A 15,943-nucleotide genomic window follows, 5' to 3' on the forward strand; every position below is an offset into this window, starting at 1 on the left:
CTTGCATTTACGTCAAAGGCAATCAGTAATTGCTTAGCTATGAGGACAAAATGAGCCCGAGTTTTCTGTAATAGTTACCCTTCCTGATTTTCCTGGAATCTTTTTTGTACTCTGTCATTGGTTATTTGAAGAATTCTCAGTCTGGAGTCCCAATCTGAAGACTTGGCCTGTTGGTTAGGTTTCAGTATTACACACTAATTCTAAAGGGGTCTCTATGCAGAGACATCTCCATACCTCTTGTTAGGCCTTTTTGCCCTGGAATGCTGGATGTTAAGGTTAGTAGTGATTCCCTAAAACTTGGGATTAGTCCCTGAGGAAATGATTTAGGAAATGTATTTATAGTATGACTAAGTAGCATTTAGTGGGGTAATCATTTTATCACATGCATTTTTATTTTGGAGATAAGAGTCTCAGGGTGGCCTAGGCTAGAACGCAGTGGCACGATTCTGCTCACTGCAACTTCTGCCTCCTGGGCTCAAGCGATTCTCCCACGTCAGCCTCCCAAGTAGCTGGGATTACAGGTGCCCGCCACCACACCCAGCTAATTTTTTGTATTTTAGTAGAGTTGGGGTTTCACTATGTTGGCCAGTAATTGTTTTATTGAAAAACAGTCTTCTAATTGTTTTTCAGACAATTTGAAAATGGAAGTCATCTGTGACCTTCAACGTTCCCTAAAAGGAATCCTACCTATACTGCTGAATTTCTGCATTACCCATTTCCCTAGTAGTCCGGAAACCCTGTGGCTTTTCACAGTGACTTTTCCTTTCTCCTCAACCTTCAACATCTCACTTTTCCTTAATATCAGCTGGTGACCTGGCTTCTTACTTCACTGAAGTAAAAACATTGTGGGGCCGGGCACGGTGGCTCAAGCCTGTAATCCCAGCACTTTGGGAGGCCGAGACGGGTGGATCACGAGGTCAGGAGATCGAGACCATCCTGGCTAACACGGTGAAACCCCGTCTCTACTAAAAAATACAAAAAACTAGCCGGGCGAGGTGGGGGGCGCCTGTAGTCCCAGCTACTCAGGAGGCTGAGGCAGGAGAATGGCGAGAACCCGCGAGGCGGAGCTTGCAGTGAGCTGAGATCCAGCCACTCCAGCCTGGGCTATAGAGCGAGACTCGTCTCAAAAACAAAACAAAACAAAACAAACAAACATTGTGAAGACAGTATTTGCATTCAATACTAAATTTACAAACCTATCCACATCTGAACTGATAGACTGATTTCCTTCTAGCTAAAATGTGCATACTCCAGTGCTACACATGCCAAAGGCCTGCCCTTTTTGTGTGCTAGCTCCTGTCCTTCTCACTTACTCAAGGTTGTGGCTCTCATGTTGGTCCATCTGTCCTGGTACCATTAGTTTTTCTTTTCTACTGTATCATCTCATCAGCATACAGAGGTATCTTTCATCTTACAAAATGCACTCTCAGCTGGGCGTGGTGGCTCACACCTGTAATCCCAGCACTTTAGGAAGCCAAGGTGGGAGGATCACTTGAGGTCAGGAGTTCAAGACCAGCCTGGCCAACATGGCAAAACCCCATCTCTACAAAAAATATAAAAAATTAGCCAGGCATGGTGGTGCATGCCTGTAGTCCCAGCTACTCAGGAGACTGAGGTGGGAGGATCACTGGAGCCTGAAAAGTCAAGGTTGCAGTGAGTAGAGATCATAACACTGCATTCCATCCTGGGTGACAGTGAGACTCTGTCTCAGGAGAAAAGAAAAAAGCATTCTCAAACCCACCTCTGTTTAGTTTCTGTTCCATTCTCTCTTCCCTTTTACTGAAATAATTTTCTACACTCCCTCTCCTTTCCTTTCTTGATCCTCTCTAGTTTGACTTTTGTCTCTAGTCCTCTACCAGACTGGTCTTGTCAATGCTACTAATAACTCTTTATTGTCAAACCCAATGGTTGGTTGCTCTCGGTTCTAATGGGACTTGATTTATCAGTAGCGTTGGACATGATGGCTCACTCCTTTCTTCTTGATTTTCTTTCTTTGGTTCTAGTACCGAGCCTCCCAGTTGTCTTCCTGAAAGATCCTTCCAATCCTGTCTGGGTTGATGGTTTCTCTTCCTCTTGCCAATGTCTAAACAGTAGACAGCACTTGCTCAGTTGCTGGGGCTTTTCTTTCCTCCTCTTGCTTAATTTACAGGTGTTCTCACCAAGTTCCATGACTGTTTCTGCAAATGTTTGTTTTTGGTCTTTATTTCTTCCTCTGTTGTTTCTTACATTACACAGCATGTATTACATCTTTTGATATTGCTCCACAAGTTACTGAGGCTGAATTTACTATAACCTTTGAGTCTTTATGCCTTGTTCTTCAGATAGAGTGATTTCTGTTGATGTTCAAGTACTGACTTTTCTTGACTGTTTTCTCCATTCTGCTACAAGACAATTCTGTGAATTTTGGATTTCAGATATTCTGGTTTTCAGTTCTATAATTTCCATTGGGTTCTTTTTTATAGTTCCTATTTCCCTGCCACGAATGCCCAGCTTTCCATTTATTTCAAGAGCATTTGCCTTATGGAACATAGCTAAAATAGCTGCTCTAAAGCCTTTGCTTGATAATTCTAACATCTGGGTCATATTGGAGTTGGCATCTGTTGATTGTCTTTTCCGTTGGAAACTGGCGACATTTCTCTAGTTATTTATACCTTAAGTAATTGTGCATTGTCCTGAACATTGTGAATGTTATCTTGTGTAAGCTCTGCGTCATTTTGTAATCTGGGAGTTTTTTTTTTTTTTTTTTTTTTTTTTTTTAAATGAGACAACCACCATCCACTGTGGTTAGGTTCAGGCTGCAAGTAGTTATTTCTCGTTCTCTGTGGGTGATGGCTCCAGTGTGAGTTGACATTTGTAAAGCCCTGGCTTTCCACTTTGGGTCTGTCTGAACTTGTATCACCAGGGATTACTCTGAGTTTTAGGCCCTGGTGTGAATCTTGGTTCAGTCCTCAGGTCTCTGCTGTATCACTTTGAATGTGTCTTGCCCACCTGGCGAGCAACTTGGATGAAACTGAGTCCTTGGGGAGAGTGGGGTGGGGGTTCATATATAGAAATATGGGGCAGGGCATGGTGGCTCATGCTTGTAATCTTAGCCCTTTGGGAGGCAGAGGTGGGTGGATCATGATGTCAGGAGTTCGAGACCAGCCTGGCCAACGTGGTGAAACCTGTCTCTACTAAAAATACAAAAATTAGCTGGCATGGGAGTGTGCACCTGTAATCCCAGCTACTCAGGAGGCTGAGGCAGGAGAATCACTTCAGCCTGGGAGGTGGAGGTTGTATTGAGCCGAGATCGTCACTGCACTCACTCCAGCCTGGGTGACAGAGGAGGCTCCGTCTCGGGGTGGGGGGCAGGGATGGGGGTGAGAAGAATTAGAGGATCTGTCTCTCTAACTCCTCTCTGTGGTTCCACTCATTTTCTGATTCATAAGAATCCCTTTTCCTCTTCGGTTTCTGTAAGATTTATCTGACTGTGGGCCTCTGTGACTGGTGCCCACCCTTGGGGCAAAGCCGTTAGAGAAGTAGGAGCAGGGAAAGTGGGGGAATGAAATTAACCCCTTTGTAGGTGACTTTGCCAACGTTTGACTCATCTCTACTATCTGCCTTTGTTTTGCTTTGTTTTCCTAGTTCTCAGGTAGTTGCTGTTTGTATTTTGAGAATTTCTAGTTGTAATCAGAGGAAGAATGGCTGTCCTGGGCACTTATCATGATAGTTCCATGACTTTAAATACCCTGCTGGCAACTCTCAGATTTATCTCTGTTGCCTGGACCTCTCACCAGACTTGTATTTCTTGCCTGAATTTCTTCCCGGAAGTCAGTATCTTCATCTAGATGTCAATTGGGCATCTCAACTTGGAGTCTAAACTGGATTCTTGACCTCCTCCCTTGGTCTTCCCCTGCTTCAAGATGGGCAATGCCCTCCTTCCATTGCTCAGGCCAGAAACTCTGCATTCATCCAAGACCCCTCTCATTCTCATACCCAAATCCAAGCCATTAGCTAACTGTGATTTTCTTTTTCCAAAATACACTGACAACAAGACAACTTCTTCCTGTTTCCAGGAGATCATTTCTCACATACAGAGCCATGACTGCCTCCTAACTGCCCTCCCTGCTCCCAATTACTTCCCTTCAGTCTATTCTTCACCTCGTGGTAAGTTAGATTGTGTCAAGCTTTATTTCACCCCCCTGCCCTCCACCAATCACTGCTTACCTATTCCACTGCAGATAAAGGCTCGGGCCCTGGAGTGACTTCTCAGATGGCAGGGTCATCTCTCCCTACTCCCATTCCTGCCTTTTCCCACTGCTCTTCTCCCTCCTCTGGCTCTAACCACCCAGCTCCTGCAGTCATCTTCACCTTTGAATCTGACATTCTTCTGCCTCAGGGTCTTTGTCCTTCTTCCTTCTACCCCCCGATATCTGCAGGCTTATCTGTCACTCATCTTCTGATCTCTGCTCAGATACCACCTCCATTCCTCTTGATCCCCCTCATACTGTGCATTATTCACTGCATTCATCAGATCTCACTTACGAAATTTTTTTTTTTTTTTTTTTTGAGACAGCGTCACACTTTGTGACCCAGGCTGGAGTGCAGTGGCACTATCTTGGCCCACTGCAGCCTCCACCTCCCAGGTTCAAACCATTCTCCTGCCTCAGCCTCCTGAGTAGCTGTGACTACAGGTGTCCACCACCACACCTGGCTAATTATTTTTTGTATTTTTAGTGAAGGCATGGTTTTGCCATGTTGGCCAGGCTGGTCTTGAAGTCCTGACCTTAAGTGATCTGCCTGCCTTGGCCTCCCAAAGTGTTGGGATTACAGGCGTGAGCCACTGCCCAACCAGACCTGACTTCTTAGATATCTGTGTGCCTTCTGCCCTTAAGCTCTTAGATGACGAGCTCTCTGCATTTGTCTTTTCCGTAATGTATTTTGGGTGCCTAGAAGAGTGCCTGGAACAGGATAGGAACTCAATAAATATTTATTGATTGATAAATATTTATTGAGTGCACCAAAAGAGAAACAAGTACTTCTTTGCAAAAAGGAATTTGATGCATTAATTTCTATTTTGTTTTAAACTCTTTCAATAGAATGCTACAGAAATTAGTATGGTAACAAGTGTGCTAAGATGTTGACATCCACATGCCCATCTTTGGGGTATGGAACATTAGCACATAGTGGAAGCAGACGAATTCATTTCTACCTCTTACATACTGGGACTGGGTTGCTTGGTTCCCAGCAGATCATTTCTCAAGTTAGCTATGGGAATCACAGATGGAAATATACGTGACTTTCACTCTTTTCTCCTGTGGTGCATCTTGAAGACAGACAACAGTGGTGTGTAACAGTGTGGAAGCCAGCTGAGAGCACGTTGTACATAGCAACTTTGGTCTCATTATCCCTGCCATCTTGTGGTCTCATTATCCCTGCCATCTTTGCTTGCTGTGACCAAATCTCATGATCATGAATGACAAAGTAAAGAGCTGTCACACGCATCTGAAGCCCTGAGCATGAGCAAGTTGAAACAATCATTGCTGTTCCTAGAGTCTTCACCTTCTCCACTTTCAGTGCCTTTGAAGCACAGCCAACTTGGTTGAGAAGCTGCAGTAGTTACATAGCACCAGTACTCAAACCTGGAAACCCAGTGAAGGCTCTGAGTCCCATATCCCCTTTGATCCTTGCATTGGAGTCCATTTTTACTGCAGTGGATGAATGGCTATGTGGGTTCTTCCCAGAAAGGACAATTGTAACCCCAGGGTATGTGTTCTCACTACTGGTGTGTGTAAGAGGACATCTGCCCCTTGTTCTAAGGCTACATTATAAATTAGGAAATTGAGATGGCTCTTTGATTTCACTTCAAACTCTGAAAAGTGGGCCTTGGAAGGAGGATGTTGAGACTTTTAGAAGCAGTGAGATAGACTGCTTACAACTCAGAGGCTTCCATTGGCTAAACAATGAAACTCTTATCACTCAGTAGCATGAACCCATACTGAACCAGCTGCAAGTGATAAATAACTGATGTATCCTGTTCTTTCTTTCTTTTCTTTTTTTTTTTTTTCCTGGAGGGCAGTATTTTCTTGTTTGCCAACTTTTCTACAAATCATTTTCAGGCTTTTTCCTCTTTATGTGACAGTATAAAAATAAGTTTCTTTTTGATAAGAGCAGCAGCTAAATAATGCTACAGTTGGAATTTAATTAGGAATGTTGGTTTATGAACTATTAAAAAGATGCTTTTCATTTATGTTTCCAGTATAAGGCATTATATAAGTGTTCATCTATAAGTGACTGGAAAGAAGGAAAATAATGCAAGGGTTTTCTGCTATTAAGCATTTACATTAGGTAGTTAATAATATTCTTTAGCTGTCCAGGTTGAATGGTGGTTTCCAGCATCCTAAAGGCATTAAGGGGATTACTTAGCAGTCTTGTTACAGAGATGCTGAATATGTCTGAGATATGACTCACTCCCTGCGGTGAAAGGTAGGAGAGAAACATTGCCAAGCATCTCCCTGGCTGTATGGAAGCCAGAGTGTTTTGTGAATACTCAATTATTTTTTTTCATTTATGAATCTAATGGGTATTGCATGTTCTTCTGTGTGCCCACTGTTGTGTTAGGCGTCTAAGGAAGAGTTCTCCTCTGATGTATAGAGTATTGGATATACAGAGAAGCTGATGGAGAGATGGGAAAGCCGAAGAAGTTCCGTGAGCTTGATGGAAAACATTGCCATGTGTGGGAGGCAGGAACCTTGACAGAGAGGGAGAAAAAGAATCTGAGCACATTGCTTTAAGATATTGATGCCCTATGCAGCTCAAGTATATCATGAGCCTTAACACTATTTGTACCAAATTCTATGTAAATGTACCTCTTGATGTTTCTCTTAAGGAAATGGGAGCATTATTTATAATAGCTTTTTAAAAAAGCATCTAATTGCCCAAATGAGTAGAACAGTTAATTGTGGTTCATATATGGTACATTCATGAGATGGAATTCTCTACAGTCATTAAAAGTTATGTTGCAAAAGAATATGTAATGGCTTGGGGATATACTCACTATATAATAAGTGGGAAAAAGTCAATAAAACAGTAGGGTCTCAATTTGGTAAATCTATATTCTCAATTTAGAGCGAGTTGAATCCCCTAAGTTTGTAGCTCCCCCCACCACCCCGGCATTTCCAATCCTTTTACCCTGCTCTACTCTTTCCTTTGTCCCTACTACCTTTTAACGTACTTGACATTTACTTGTCTATATCAATGATCTTTATCTTTCTCTCCTAATAGAATATAAGTTGCAGGAGGGCAGGGATTTTTGTCTGTTTTGTTCACTGATGTATCCCGGAAGCCTACAACAACATATGGGGTATAGCAGATTCTAATAAGTACTGTACTTGGTGAATAAATGAGTGAAGGAAATGTGGCTGGATTATGACATTGGTGGACATTAACTTTCTAAATTTTACTTCTGGGTTTTCCATATTTTCCATAATAAACATGGATTACTTCTGTAATTAGAGAGAGCTTGAGAACAACATTGTTGCCTGTGAATTTCTCCTGTAGACCTAACTAGTTCATCTGTAGGGAATGGCGGAATAAAGGATTGAAGAGAGCAGACTCAAAGCCTTCCAGTTGCAGGTAGAGAATATTGTTGAGGGCCATCTTAGAACCTTCAGGGTCTGGTATGGGTTCTGTGCCTGGCTGACTGCTGGGTTTTGAGCCTGTCCTTGCCTTTTCTATTTCCCATTCCACCCTGGCTCTTCCCAACACCCTTCAGGCCAGTCTGTTGACTTAACTCTTCATGCCCTCCACTCTGGGCTAATGCTGGTAATAACCATCTCCACGTCTGGCTTCTGTTGTCTCCTTTCTAGGCTGTATTTTTCCTGGTCACCATTTCAAATTCTGTTTTCGTCAGATGCCAGTTTGAGTCTTGATTTCCTTTTAAGGTCTTCTGTGACTACTCTGGCCTTGTCCTCCCTTGAGTCCCCATGGCCCTTGTGGAGTAGGCCAAGCACACAGTGCAGTTCTTGGAGCTGAGCTTCAGGGGAGCCATATTTACAATGGACATTAACCAAAGGGGCCAAAAGCTACTTCTGCTGGAAGCCAAGTAGAATCTGGCTCAATCTATTTTAGGACAGAAACCATAGAAATGCTTTAAGCACATATGCTCTACTTGTCTCATGTGTTATCTTTTTTTCTACAAGCAAATGACAAGCTGCTTGAGAGAAGGTTTCTATTTTCTGGGTTTTTTTTTTTTTTTTTTTTGTCTTCAATAGTGCATAAGCATTTCTAGTCTGAAGGTTGATATCACATACTTATTAGTTACTCCTTGGTTTTCTGCATATAAAATAAATTTCATTTCTGACCCTTCAGAGATGGCATAAGAATAATATATAGGGGTAGTGATTTGAGCACCTTATGTATGTATGTAGGCATTATGTATGTATGTACATACATGTAATGACATTTTCTTATTATTTAAAAAGCTAATAAAGTTCAGGGTATAACTTGACTGCAATAACCTTCTGCTGTTAAAATGGTACAATTTTTATTCAGGGAATACAGATTGATTTTTAGGAAGCAGGATTTTATGTAACAGATTATTCAATTCCATAAAAACTTACTGAGATTCTACTAGTTATAAGGTACTGCAGTGGGCACTGAAGGAGATTGTGGAGGTCATTTAAGAATAGTCCCTGAACTCTGTGAAGTGGGATTATAAGTGCAAAAACAGTGCCTGAGATGAGTAGGAAAGCCTTATTATAGATTTAAAGAAGGAAGAAGTTCCATGAGATCTGGGGACAGGCAAATGTGCAGGGACTAGGGGACATGGCAGTGAACTACAGAATGAGGAATTTTGGGAGGTAGGAGTAGGTAGACGTGGGATAATTAAAGGATTCCAGGAGGAAATAATAACATCAAAAAGAAATGGGAAAGGAGGCATCTTGTGGGGACAATGAGTTGTTTGTCCACAGGACTGCAAGGGATATGCAGATGAGGGGCTGGGAGATGAAACTGAAAGGTAAGTTTGAATAACATCTGGAGGGCCTTCATGCTGCAATAAGCTATTTTCAGCATGCAAATGAATGTGTGCCACAACATGAGAAATGGCTTTTGAATGAAAAGGTTTACAGCTGGGCACAGTGGCTTATGCCTGTAATCCGAGCACTTTGGGAGGCCAAGGCCAGTAGACTATTGGAGGTCAGGAGTTTGAGACCAGCCTGGCCAACATGGTGAAACCCCCATCTCTACTAAAACAAATTAGTCAGGCATGGTGGCAGACACCTGTAATCCCAGCTACTCCTGTGGCTGAAGCAGGAGAATCACTTGAACCTGGGAGGGAGATATTGCAGTGAGCTGAGGTTGTGCCACTGCACTCCAGCCTGGGTAACAGAGGGAGACTCCATCTCAAAAAAAAAAAAAAAATAATAATAATAATAATAATAATAAATCCAAACAAAAAAAGAAATGGTTTACAGTTTTTATTTGGTTTGGTAGAGTAACCATATGCTATAAATGTTTGTAGTTTTATGATAGTGTCCTCCATCTCGGAATGAAATTTATTAAGCAAGGGCATGTATTAATTGAAGAGAAAGTTGTTTGCTTCCAGAAACATAGGTGGTAGTGGTTTTTCTCTTCTGTGGTTGCATGTCTGCTGGGTTGGACTAGTGCTTGCATTTGCAAATCTACTCAAATTCCTATTGGGGAAATGGAGGTAAATTTTCAATGATTAAATTCTCAAAGCCAAATAGCAAATTATCAACACACTTTTGAATGAAATCCACATGCCTAGACTCCAAGAAGTCTGCTGTATCTGAGACCTTTTGTTTTATGCAGAATTTGTTTGAGAGCCCGTAAAGATTCATCTGTAACAAGTTGTTTTTCTGTGGAAGCATTTTGGTGAGAAATTAAAACTTTGATCACTGGAAATTCATAGATTATTACAGTATTTCCAAAGGTTTCCTAGTAATTCAAGAAGGGTGTTCCTAATACCAAGTGATTGATCCCATTTTCCCATTTAAAATAAATTGGCAGGCTGGTAGCAGTGGCTCAGGCCTGTAATCCAAGCACTTTAGGAGGCAGAGGCTGGTGGATCACCTGAGGTCAGGAGTTCAAGACCAGCCTGGGCAACATGGTGAAACTCCATCTGCTAATAATCCAAAAATCAGCCAGGCCTGGTGGCGCTCGCCTGTAATGCCAGCAACTTGGGAGGCTGAGGCAGGATAATTGCTTGAACCCAGGAGGTGGAGGTTGCAGTGAGCCAAGATCATGCCACTGCATTCCAACTTGTGCAACAGAGCAAGACTTGGCCTCAAAAGTGAAAATAAAACAGATTGGCAGTTTAGATATATACAGCTAGGAATCTTGGGGTTTGAGTTTACTCATGAAGTAACTGATCAATTATTTAAGAATGCTTTCTTCTTATGTTACTTAAGGATTCAACTTCTTACTAATTTTTTAGTTTTTAAATTCTAAAATTAGAAAAAAAGCAAATTGAAGGCTCTTGTGGAATGTTTACCTATTTTTATATAGTTGCGTGTATGTAACCATGCATGTATGTGCAACACAGAGATGGGGCTATGAGTGGCTAAGGAAGCTGAGGAGTGTCTGTCCCCAACCTGTGTCCCTGAGGTGACTCCAGAGATGAGGGTGCGATTAGAGGAAAGAAATGGTGAGATGCTGTGTGATTTTTACCATTCCGTTTTTGCATTTTTGAACACAATATAGGAAAAATCTCATGAAAACTGTTTTTCATTGTATAGATAACCATGTTTCACATTTGGGAGTCAGTTTTATTTCTCCCTCTGGAAAAGTTAAAGGATGTAATATATGCTGGTCAGGTTTTTATATTCTTACTTTCTAGCTTCTTCTAATATTTGAATCATTAGGGTTTCTCCAGTTCAACTTCACTATGCTCATTTTCACAGGAGTTGTGATCTGTGCTTTAATTATATTTCTTTTTAAAATATTTAGTTGGAGAAAATTCCATGATCGTTCATTGAGTTTAATACTTTTTCATATGCTTTATCAGATTTTTGAATTCTTACCAGTGTGTAGTACCCTTATAATGAAAGTATGTGGATGGTATAATCTTACATTCCATTATCTGTGGCATAAGTTAGTGATTATGATTTTTACCTTCTTGATCGCTAAGCAGCAAATGACCTGAGGAAGAGACGTTAGTCTTTGGGTTTCAAGTACCTTCTCCTTACTGCTGTTTCGTGGTCATGTTGCATTAAGGGTCTTGACTTGTTCATAATTCATCAGCCTTGGTTCAAAGGGGGTAGAACACAACTGACTCTCTCATTGCAGTTCATTGTTCTCTTACCATTGTGAGAAGTCATAGTTAAATCACTTTATTCTTTAAGCACTAAAGTAGAATAGAAATAATGTCTTGATTTTTGTTTCTTGAGATAGCGTCTTGCTTTATTGCTCAGGCTGGAGTACAGTGGTGTGATCTCGGCTCACTTCAGCCTCTACCTCCTGGGCTCAAGCAGTCCCCCCACCTCAGCCTCCTGAATAGCTGGGATGAGGGGCATGTGCCAGAACACCCGGCTAATTTTTGTATTTTTTTGTAGAGATGGGGTTTCACCATGTTTGGCAGGCTGGTCTCAAACTCCAGAGCTCAAGCAATCCACCCACCTCTGCCTCCCAACTTGCTGGAATTACAGGCGTGAGGCTCTGCACCTGGCTAGAATTGTCTTTTGATGCTGTGATTAGATTTCCCTCCCCTCTCCTCCCTTCCCCTCCCCCCTCCCCCCTCCCCCCCCCCTCCCCTCCTCCCCCCTCCCTCCCATCCCCTCCCCCTACTTCCCCTCCCCCTACTTCCCCCCCATCCCCCACCCTCCCCTCCTCTCCCCCTCCCTCCCCTCCCCTCCCCCTCCCTCCCCTCCCCTCCCCCTCCCTCCCCTCCCCCCTCCCCTACCTCCCCTCCCCCTCCCCTCCCCTCCCCCTCCCTCCCCTCCCCTCCCCCTACCCCCCCCCCCCTACCTCCCCTCCCCCTACCTCCCCCCTCCCCCTACCTCCCCCCCCCTACCTCCCCCCCCCTCCTCCCCTCCCCCCTCCCTCCCCTCCCCTCCCCTCCCCCTCCCTCCTCCCCTCCCCCTCCCTCCCCCCCTCCCCCCCTCCCTTCTCCCCTCCCCCTGCCTTCTCCCCTCCCCCTGCCTTCTCCCCCCCTCCCCCTGCCTTCTCCCCTCCCCCCCTGCCTTCTCCCCTCCCTCCCCTCCCCCCCCTCCCTTCTCCCCCTCCCTCCCCTCCCCCTCCCTTCTCCCCTCCCTCTCCCTTCTCCCCTCCCTCTCCTCCCTCTCTCCTCCCCCTCCCCTCCCCCTCCCCTCCCCTCCCCTCCCCTACCACTCCCCTCCCCTCCCCTGGCACAGTCTCGGTTTGTCAGCCAGGCTGGAGTGCAGTGGCCTAATATTGGCTCACAGTAACCTCTGCCTCCTGGGTTGAAGCTATCCTCCCACCTCACGCTCCTGAGTAGCTGGGATTACAGGCACTCACCACCACACCCGGCTAATTTTTATATTTTTCAGTAGAGACAGGGTTTCATCATGTTGACCAGGCTGGTCTGAACTCCTGACCTCAAGTGATTGGCCTGCCTCAACCTCCAAAAGTGCTGGGATTACAGTTGTGAGCAACCATGCCTGACTCAGAAAATGTTAATAGATGAATTGGCTGAAGTAGCTAAATAGAATAGGAAGAGGTAGAAAGGATAGGGTTTTCTTCATGGGAACCAGGGCATGTTGTTTGATTTGTCTGGGCTTCTATTCCTCTAGTTATAATGCAAGGACAATAGATGGTTTTAATTTCCCTACAGCACTCACATTTTAAGGTCTGACGGTGAAAGTTGTGGCAAGAACACTATTAGAATACCCTGTTCCTTTTCTAGCATTCAAATCCAGCTTCTGTGGAGCACCCTCCTTTCACCAATGTTTCACAGGAACAAAGGGAAAAATCTTGAAGGCTGCCTGGATTTAAACTAGACAAACAACTTGAAATAACTCCAAAAGGAATAAAAATAACCCAAATCTGGACTGCCATGTGAGAGCTGTGATGAAGAAAGTCTAAAATGATGAGGAATCTTCAACTGGAAAGATGAAAGATGGAGAAAATAAGAAGCCTGGAAAATCGAGACTGTGGTTAGAGGAATATGGGTCCATTGACCTTGTCCTGGGAGGTGAGACTGAGAGGAAGTTGAAAGGTTAGTTGTAAATGAATAGAGAATGTGCTCTTTTTACCTAGCAGAGAACACATTTTTAGCTCTTCATTATCCCAGGTGCAATTAACCACACCCTTCTATTATGAATTAAGAGAGAGGAATGGGGAAAATTGATGTCCTTTGTCAGGCGTAGAAGACACCATCTTCCTAGGGTACAAGTTCATCTTTGGTTCTGGTGGCAGAACCAAGTTCTGTGCTGGGTAGACTCTGATTTTGCCCCAGGCTTGCAAGTCGGTGATAAAATGGGAAAGTCTGTGGCTTCCTGGGCTTGATGTTGGGAAGAGGCGTGGTGAGTCATCCTCAGGGAGATTTCAACGCAGGCCATGAATAAAGAGCATTTATTCCATCAAATGTTTACCCACAGCCTGAGCACCTTTGAGTCAGTTGCCTTTGCTCACTCCTTCTGAGTTCTGGCCCCGGACATTATCTTAGGAGGAAACTGTTCATGAATAGGCATTTGTAACCACTTAAAATACTGTCTTAGAAGCCCAAAAGAACCATGGCATTTAATGCAACTTGGCTGTGAATACTTTCACAAAGAAGTTTGTCTTCTATTTTTAATAAATCCCTGGATTTACCTATAAGTATAGTTTGATGCTGAGTAAAATGGCATTTTTTCTTTGATTTGTATAAATTTAAGGGGTACAACACCGTCTGCACTCAAAATACAAAACTTAGCCGAGCATGGTGGCACATGCCTATAATTCCACCTACTCGGGAGGTTGACGCAGAAGAATCACTTGAACTTGAGACGTAGAGGTTGCAGTGAGCCAAGGTCATGCCATTCCACTCAAGCCTGGGCAACAAGAGCAAAACTCCGTCTCAAAAAATAGAGTACAAGTGCATTTTTGTTACATGAATATATTGCATAGTGGGAAGTCTGGACTTTTACTGTACCCAAATAGTATACATTGTACCCATTAAGTAATTTCTTGTCCCTCAACCCCCATCCTGCCATTCTTAATCTCCAGTGTCTATTGTTGTACACTCTGTATCCATGTATACACATTATTTAGCTCCCACTTATAAGCGAGAAGATGCAGTATTTGACTTTCTGTGTCTGAGTTATTTCACTTAACATAATTACCTCCAGTTCCATCTATGTTGCTGCAAAAGACATTATTACATTATTTCATTCTTTTTTTTATGGCTGAGTAGTATTCCATTGTGTATATGTGTGTGTGTGTGTGTGTGTGTGTGTGTGTGTATGTATACGTATATCCACACTACATTTTCTTTAAGCATACATTGGTGAATACTTAGATTGATTCCATATCTTGGCTGCTGGGAACGGTGCTGTGATAAACGTAGGAGGGCAGGTGTCTTTTTAATAGGATGACTTTTCCTTCGGGTAGATATCCAGTAGTGGGATTGCTGGTTCAAATGGTAGTTCTATTTTTAGTTCTTTGAGAAGTCTCCACACTGTTTGCCTTGGAGGCTGTACTAATTTACATTCCCACCAGAAGTGTGGAAGCATTGCCTTTTCTCCGCCTCCTCGCCAACGTCTGTTATTTTTTGACTCTTTAATAGCAGCCATTCTGACGGCTGTAAGATGATCTCATTGTGGCTTTAGTTAGCAAAATGCCATTTCTTCATCCAGTAATCCTGTAAAACCAGTAATGTCTCAATTCCACTCCTAGATTTACAGCTTTGAAAAACATTTTCAACACAAAATGTGAGAGTCTAAGGAACATTTGGGAGACGATATCAACATCAAGAAGTAATGGGAAATAAACTCTTTCCAGGAGCCTGGGCCGAGCCATTGTGCAGGCACTTGGCAGGGCGTGGAGGGTGGCCTGACCCACCCCTGGCCCGCGCTTTCACCAGCTGGGAGTCGGCCCGTCTGCTGGTAATTGGAAATGATTTCTCTGTGAAGATGGTGTCATTTCTACTCTTTGTACAAGAGTGACGTTTGTCTGTTTTAAAACTGCCAGGGTCTGGCATCTGAATCCACATCTGAAGGTCATGTTGGGACCATATCAAATATGAAGAGGAGAGAATTGTGGGATGGAGGAGAAGGGCTGCATTATCTGTCCAGCTCTTACCTGTTCTCATGCCTAAGATTCCTTCCTGATGAATTGAAACTGTTTGCACAATAGAAATGTAGTATTACATTTTCCCCAAGTTGTTCCAGGTAATACATTTGTCTTTTTAAGTATGTTGTGTGTACTTTTCCCTAGTGTCTGTCTCCCTTCCCAGTTGATAATCATTCCTCAAATCTTTGTACAGGATTTGAATTTGAAGCTTAACGAGGTACCACCGTACCCAGGCTGTCAGCTCTGGAATTGCCTGTTTCTTCCCTGTGGAAGTGTGAATGCTATGCTGTTTGGAACAGAGCTGCTTGTAGGAACCTCTCGTGCTAGAGGGAAAGGAAAATTGGGGTGTTAGTCATTGACTTCTTTAAACTTAAAATTTGCTTTGAATATATTTACCTGTGAGTGATTTTTTCAGTAAGCTTTGTTTTTAGATTTTGGCGAGAAGAGGACTTAAAATACCCAAAGAAAACAGGGTTTTCATAGTATTTTATCCTTCAACCGTCGTAGGAAGGAGAGAAAAAAACCTCAGGTACAATTAAGTAGAAGCCTGACCCTAGGTCATGGAAGATGGAAAAATCCATCTTTACAAGTGTAGTTATCTTTTTAAATACACTGATGTTCCATGGAAATGTTTCTCCAACTGGGCACGGTAGAGGCAGAGTGGCATGACTCCTGAATGCCACAGAGGGATCTGCGGCATTGTAGAGGCAGT

General features: G+C 43.2%; 2 protein-coding genes across 8 annotated transcripts in view; one reads left to right on the plus strand and one right to left on the minus strand.

The window, feature by feature from the left end:
• Nucleotides 1–4,180, minus strand: part of ATP6V1B2 (ATPase H+ transporting V1 subunit B2) — a 531,364-nt gene extending 527,184 nt beyond the window's left edge. Inside the window, exon 1 of the mRNA XM_050801866.1 lies at nucleotides 4,177–4,180. The gene's annotated coding sequence lies outside the window, so the exon portion shown is untranslated. The remainder of the gene's footprint in view (nucleotides 1–4,176) is intronic.
• The window catches only part of CSGALNACT1 (chondroitin sulfate N-acetylgalactosaminyltransferase 1), a 360,764-nt gene that overhangs the window by 79,910 nt on the left and 264,911 nt on the right, over nucleotides 1–15,943 (plus strand). The gene's annotated exons all lie outside the window — the stretch shown is intronic.

Source organism: Macaca thibetana, chromosome 8, assembly GCF_024542745.1.
Source record: "Macaca thibetana thibetana isolate TM-01 chromosome 8, ASM2454274v1, whole genome shotgun sequence".
NCBI classification, from domain to species: Eukaryota; Metazoa; Chordata; class Mammalia; order Primates; family Cercopithecidae; genus Macaca; species Macaca thibetana.